The sequence below is a fragment of the Sorex fumeus genome, unplaced genomic scaffold (genome assembly GCF_029834395.1).
Source record: "Sorex fumeus unplaced genomic scaffold, SorFum_2.1 ptg000129l, whole genome shotgun sequence".
NCBI classification, from domain to species: domain Eukaryota; kingdom Metazoa; phylum Chordata; class Mammalia; order Eulipotyphla; family Soricidae; genus Sorex; species Sorex fumeus.
The window spans coordinates 6991413-6999073 of NW_026606186.1; positions in this window are offsets into that span (position 1 = coordinate 6991413).

A 7661-nucleotide genomic window follows, 5' to 3' on the forward strand; every position below is an offset into this window, starting at 1 on the left:
GTGCGCGCCGTTGAGGGCCAACTTGAGACCGTTTCCTCTTTGCAGACCTCTTTACCCCCCTTTCAGTGTTTTGGGTCTCTCTGGTCTCGGCTCATATTCAAATCAATGTCCCGACTAATTTACTCTTGGGAAGTCCTGTGTTTCTCCTGCAGCATCCTTCCCCTTCTATTTGATGGCTCTGGCTGGGCGTCTGCATTTTGGATAACAACAGGGGCTCTGAGAAGTGTTCCTGGAGCCCATGATGATGTGTGCTTGGAGGGATGAATTTATAGCTTAGGTTGTGGCAAGCCCTCTGAATTTGGAATCAAATGGATTTCGGTCAGAAGGACAATCCTTTCATCTTCTAGCGGTTCACTTTGGACCAAATGCTTGGTGGAGTCTTTATTGCCATAGCCACAACACTGGGGTGTAGGTAGTTCTATAATCCCTGAGATTCCATGGTGAACCCCTCCTTTCTGAACCCCTACAGGTGCTGCACAGAGACTTCGCATCTCACAAGGAGCCGCCCTTGGGCCTGCTATGTGGACCACCATGTTAAACCATGTTTTGGGGTTCTCTGGCTACAGGAGCCAATGGGAATCTTCTTTTGTACCAATGATCTTGGGTGGGGGGGATTCTCTGAATTGGGTGTGAGCAGACCCGAAAAATCAAAACCTGGGGCTGGAGAGATAACACAGCGGGTCAGGTTCTTGCCTTGCACATGGCAGATCTGAGTTCAATCCCCGGCAACTCGTTTGGACTCTTGAGCCCTGCCAGGGCTGATCACTGAGCACAGAGCCAGGAGTAAGCCCTGAGAACTTCTGGATGTGGCCCCCAAACAAGCAAACAGAAAACCAACAACCCTATTTCCACACAAATACTTGTGTGCTGGGGTTAGAGTGGTTAAGGCATTTGCCTTGCATCTCACGGACCCCAGTTTGAATCTCTGGTACCACATACAGTTCCTTGAGAATCACCAGGCACACTCAGAACATAGAGACAGGAATAGCCCCTGAATACTCCTGGGTGTTGTTCCAAAACAAAACAAAACAGAAAAAAAGAAAAAACCCAAACAAACAAACAAACAAAACCCCCCACAAAAACCAACAACCAAGAAACAAACACACGGGGCTGGAGGGATAGCACAGCAGGTAAGGCATTTGCCTTGCATGCAGCCAACATGACCAACACAGGTTCCATTCCCAGCATCCCATATGGTCCCCCGAGCACCGCCAGGAGCAATTCCTGAGTGCATGAGCCAGGCGTAACCCCTGAGCATCGCTGGGTGTGACCCAAAAAGAAAAAAAAAAAAAAGAAACAAACACACAAAAAAAGTTCATGCATGAATATTCATAGCAGCATCTTTTCCTAATAGCAAATGAGACCCCTATATCCATCGTGGATGAATGTGATCTCCCCCACAGAACCGAATCCTCACGTAGAATTATTAGGACACTAAGAGGAAGGAAGGGTAACCTGCTACAGCAGAGGCGAGCTGAGTGGAGAAGTCAATCTCACATCACTTTCTTGCCGAGATTGCAGAGTAACAAAGTACCCAAACTGGTGATTTAAAAAATAGAAATATGCCTTTGTTTTATTTTTAATTTTTGGGCTACTGTCAGCTCGGTTCTTGGGGGTCATTCCCATGGAACCCAGGTCTCTCTCATGGATGTCATGCGATCCACTTATGTCTCCCGCCCAAAAGGAACGTATTGTCTCACTGTTGTGTGTTGGTTTGGTGGTGCTTGGGGCTGAGTCTTCGTTCTGTGCTCAGGGACCACTCCTGGTGGGCTTGAGGGACCAAATGTGGTGCCAAAGGATCAAACTCAGGTCGACCACATTCATGGCATGCCCCCTACCCTCTGTACTATCTCTCCAGCCCACTCACCACTCTGGAGGGCTTCTCAGAATCAGCATCCTTGCTTGTGAGGAGTGTAAGAATCTGTTCTATGACTCTCAGGTATCTTCTAGAGGCTTGCTGGCAGTTTTTGGCCTATAGAAGCATCTCCCCATCTCTGCCTTCATCACCCCTCTCCACCCCTGGAGAAGGTGCCCACACCTAGTGCTCAGGAGCTATTTCTGAATGTCTCAGGAGTGACCCCTGGTGATGCTCAAAGGACCATATGTGGTATGGGGCATTGAACTGGGGTTAGAAGGGTGCAAGGCAAGGGCCTTAACCCCTATATTTCTTTCCAGACCCTCTCCTTTCATCTGATATGCCCTGTCCCCAGTGTCCAAAATATCCCCTTTTTATAAGGACACCAGTCATCTTGGATTAGGGCCCATCCTAATGACCTCATAGCTAATAACATTAATTACCTCTGCAATGACCATATTTCCAAAAAAAGGCCGTATTCTGAGCTGGGAGCAGGTGTGGCAGAGGGGTTTAAACTTCAAAATCCACACTTGGAAGGGGCAGGTGACACAGTTCACCTTCTACTATCACATATGTAATGATTTCATTTCTCTAAAATGTCCAGAAGAGGTAAATCCACAGAAGCAGAAAGTAGATTAGTGGTTGCCAGGGGCTGGGGGAAAAATAAAAGGGATTTGGAATGACTGCTAATGGGTAAAGGATTTATTTTTGCCTCTGTTCTGAAATTAGGTAGTGGAGATGGTTACACAACTCTGTGAATATACTAAAAAACAGTGAATTGAACACTTGCTCCCAGGGTGAGCTGAACGCAAAAGAGACCCATATGGCTGCAGTCTTAACGCCTCTCTAGTTGAGATTCAGAGCAGTTCTCCCCGAAAGACGATTAAACACAAAAGACAAAAAAGCAAAACTTCTCTATTTCAACTGCTCATCTTGGGTGAACTGTAATGGCATGCTGATTCTATCTCAATAGAGCAGCTTAAAATAGAAATAAAAGTGTAATGCGGGTCCCTCTTCTGCTAAGTTAAAATTTATGCAGCTCGTGTGATGGAACGGAAGAGTATGTGTTTGGGAAACTGCGATGAGCAAAAAAAAAAAAAAAAAAAAAAAAAAATTGCAACCTCTGGTCTTTCGTATTTAAGTCCCTTTTGTCTGTGCGTGCCTTTCGCCTTTAATGACATGCTGGATGCCTTGGGACGCTTTTCTAATGTAATAAGGAGAATTCCAGCTTTCCTTAAAAAGCTAACTCAGTTGCTGCAAGCTCGCTCTCATATTACTTCGAGAAAAATGTCTTCCCTGAACCAGCCCCGGGAGTCCCAGGAAAAGGCTCATCCTTTCCACTCGGCTCTTTCCCTTCTGAATTTTTCTCAGCGCAATCTTTGGAAATCAGCTTTAAGCTTCGGCTATCTAAGAGATGAACTGCCCCTCCCCACACCTACACTCACCCTGCCACATCTGTGCTTTTGCCCTTGTTGGATCACAGCTAGCTGGTTCCCTAGAGGCCACATAAAATTGCACAAAAAGGTCAGTGGCTGCAGGCCTGGGGCTCTCTCCCATCCTGAGCCCTTGGGGACTACTTTGTAGAGACCTTTGTGTCTGTAAGTGCCCCCCCCCCACACACACACATACACACTGCAGAACCACTGTGTTTGCAGTCAGGCTGCGCCGCTGCTGCTCTGGCCACGGTAGCAAGGGGCGTCCTCCTCTCCTGAGGACCTTGGCTGGGTTCCTCCTGCCTGCTGTTGGCCGAGCTGTCTCAGTTGCAGGCCTCTCCGGCAGCCTGGCTCCTGTGTTGTGTTGCGAAGGAACTCTGGGTGCAAAGAGCAGAAAGATCAGTAGGTTGGAGGTAAACAGGGCAGTTGCCAAATTCAATTTGGCCAAACCTGATACACCCTCCCTCTTCTCCTTACTGCCTGCTGGGGCTTTATGCTTTGGGGACCTGAACAAAATGGATCCCTGTTCTAGCACTCCAGTGGCTTGCTGTGTGTCCCTGACTGAGCTGCTTAACTTCTCTGGGCTTCTGTTTCTTCATGGTTGATCTGTTCATGGGGTTGATTCTTTTTGTTGTGCTGGAATAAAACCCGGTTTGATGCAAGGTATGAGCTCTCTCACTGAGCCACATCCCCTGCCGCTTTAATGTTGAAAAGTGGGCTAGAGATTCCTTTCTAATCAGGTTGCAATTAAGAAGGGACAATATTTTCTGTTATATTTGGAGAGCCTTACTTATATTGGTTCTTTCTTCCACTCCCCCCAAGTCATCAAGGAAAGAAAGGTCTGACCCTCACCCCCATTCTAACTGGACCAAGAACAAAGGCATGGGCAAGAGGCTGTATGTGGGGGGTATCAGATGCTCCTCATCTGAAACTCCTGCTGGGCTGGGCTGTAGGGCTCAGGGGTTGAGCCAGGAGTCAAGGGCCCTGGAGAGAAACATCTTAACAAAGCTCTCTGGATGGAAGTGCCTCGGACAGAGGGGCTCAGTGGTTGTATGGGTACTTTTGGTTTGTTGCTTGGTTTGTTTGGGGGCTGTTCGCCAGAAAGTGGATTTTCCTGAGAAGCTGGGTTCTTGAGAATTGTAGGAAAGATTTGTATACGAAACCCTGAAGGTTAAGAAGTTAGAGTTCAGGGGACAGAGCAATAGTACCGAAGGTAGGGCTCTTGCCTTGCACAGGGCCGACCTGAGTTCGATCCCCAGCATGCCATATGGTTCCCCAAGCATCGCCAGGAGTAATTCCTGAGCGCAGAGCCAGGAGCAACCTCTGAACTTTGCTGGGTGTGACCCAAAAAGAAAAAAAAAGTTAGAGTTTGTTGTAGAGTTCAGTAGATGCATCTGGACGACTGCCCAAATATCCATCCCTCATCTGTCCTGCGCTGTGCTCTCCCATCCCTCGGTATCAGGTGGCCTTCAGAGTACAATGACCTGGTCTTGTCCCTGTGCCACTCTCTGTCCACTTTCCATGTGTCCCTGGGCCTTTCCCGGACTGTCTCCCAAAGGTTCATTGTCATCCTGTCTGTTGCGCTTTCCTGGCGTTTCCAGCCGTCTGTCTGAGTGTAAGACGTCTGATCCTGCAGTCTGTCTGGCCGATGAGCTTTGCTTCATCCTGCTTCTGTCTGGGTCCATGAACCCCCCCCCCCCCCCCCCAGCCCCTGAAGGGCAGATGTGGAGAAGGGACAAGAGAAATTTGGAAAAGAGGTGTGGGCTGAGCTGGGGGACCCCCAGCCATTCCATTGTCTTTTTTGATTGGCTCCTGGTTGGCTGGGCGAGACTTAAAGTGATGAATTCATGGGGCCGGAATGATAGTACAGCAGTTATGGTGTTTGCCTTGCATGTAGGAGCAGTTGGTTTGATCACCAGAACACCATCTGGTCCCCCAAGTACTACTAGGAGTGACCCCTGAGCTCAGAGTCAGGAGTGAGTTATGAGCACTGCCAGGTGTGGCCCCCAAACAAAATAAATTAATAAAGCAACAGATGAATTCTCCTGGCGCTCCACCCTTCTGGTCCCACTGTACCAGGCCATGTCCTATGACACTCTGAGGCTATTCCTGGTGGTGCTCAGGGCCCCAGGTGGTGCTGGTTCTTGTCTCTATCCAGAAGCAAGAAGTGCCTGGACCCTTCTTGGGCTCTGCAAAAGTCCATTTTCATGGCTGCCTTCCTGACAACCATGTGCCCTGAACCCTCTGACCCAGAACCCCAAACTCAGCTCCTCTTAAACTCTCCCCTCTGGCACCAGGTTGGGGGGTTGCAGAGAGATAATCCAGCAGGTACTTGCCATGGATTCGACCAGGTTTGGTTCCCAGCACCTCACATGGTTCCCTGAGCACCCCATAAATGTTCCTTTTTTTTTGGTTTTATAGGTCACCCCAATGATGCTCAGGGGTTACTCCTGGCTCTGCACTCAAGAATGACTCCTGGTGGTGCTCAGGGGACCCTATAGGGTGCCAGGGATAGGTCGGCTGTGTGCAAGGCAAACGCCCTCTCCACTGTGCTATCCTTCCGGCCCCACCATGAATGTTCCTGAGTGTAGGGCCAAGAGTCAGCCCTTAGCACCAGCTGGCATGACCTTCCCCCCACCCCCCACACACACCCAAACAGAGCCAGGGTTGGTTGCCCAGTTCTGGGGACTTTTCCTTTCCTGCCTCTGCCTGCTGGCGTCTGTATGTTATTTCATGTTGGTTGTGGGGCAGTGAACCTTCCTGTGCAGTGATCGGAAGGCCCAGTTTCCTCCCAGCAGACCTTGGCCAACCTGACGGGGGTACAGGAGCCCAAGAATGCACAACTCAGGCCCTGGGTACTGAGACCCCCAAGCACCACCTTAGTGGTGCTCAGGAGTCTCCGGCGATTCCTAGGAGATTGTGCAGTGCCGGGGATTGAACCCAAGATGGCAGCCCAGCCTCCAGTTCTCCTGCCATGGTGGCCGTGGAGCTCCCGAGAGAGGTGGCGCTGCGGGTCCTCTAGGCGCTGGAGGGCCCTGAGTCTGAGCTGGGGCCATCACAGCCCTGCAGATGCTGTGCGGACAGACAGGTGCTTGTGCGCGAGTCTGTTTGCTACTGTGGGTGCCAGGATGGAGCAGGGTCCCACCCACATGAGCCACTCCCAGTCCTCTGAATGGACACCCCATAAACCCGATTCCTCCACCTCCCACTCACTGGACATTCTCTCTGCTGGGCACAGGGCAAATGAAGGAGGCCAGGGGAACCCCACCATGTAGGAGCTGCCAGGCCAGGAGGAGCCTGGCCTGTCTGGTAGCCTGTGATAAGTGAGTCTGAGTGATAACAGGGGCTGCCATGGGGTGGGGGGTGGGGGTGTTGGTGGGTAGAGCGGGGGATGCAGCCTGCAGGAGGGCACCTCTGAAAAATGAGGAAGGCATTGGGGCTCCCCCAGTCTGGGAGAGGGGCCCCACCTTAAAGGGGAGGTGATGGCTTCCTACCTGCTGCAGGCTGGGGTCCTGCTGCAGGCACCGGAGACCACGGAAGCCAGAGGGGCTGGGGAGGGAGCACGGGGGATGAGCCTTAGTCAAGGGGGGCAGGTAAGAAACCTGCGTCCTCCACCTGGTGGGTGGACAGCCGGAAGTAGCCTTTTATTCCATGTCCCAGAGGACCCAGAGGGACAAAGCCGCTGTTAGCTTGGAGTGCCACCTGCTTTGCAAGGCGACCCCAGACAGGTGCTTGTTCTGCAAATGCACTCTTGGACCCTAATCTTTTCCTCCAGGTAGGGCTGCTTCTTAGAACTAGCCAGCATAAGCCATCAAGTTTTAGGAGGGTGACCGACAGGTGACAGGCAACAGGAGGGGCACCTCCCATTTCCTAGCATTTCACCCTCCTGATTGGTTCTCCTGGTGACTCAGGTCAGCCCTGGGCGAGATTGGAGTCAAAGCAGCGGAGAGTTAGAGTTCTTGCAGGAGTGATTGGAGGAGGAAACGTTAATCTGCAAAAAAGAGAAAACACAAGAAGGGAAAAAGGTGGGGGGAGTTCATTTATAATTCAGAGCTAGACCCCAGCTGATGGCATTAGACGTAGGCCTGAGCTGCAGAGAGAAGTGCTGAGCACATGCTAAAGGGAGGGGCCCGCTGGCCAGGGTGGGCGTGCACCAGCCTGGAAGGACAGTGTGGTGGGTTCTCAAGCTCAGGCACCGAGGAAGGATGGACAACCTCTGCATTCGCAGGACCCTGGGGTGCCCAGGCAGGGTGACAGGGGCCAAGTGGGACAGTGCTTGAGTGGTGGCCGCCGGGCCTGGCTGGGGTTCCGAGGCCAGCTGTCCCAGGTCCTCCCTGCAGAGAGCCATCTTTTCCCTTCCCACCCTTCCTCTC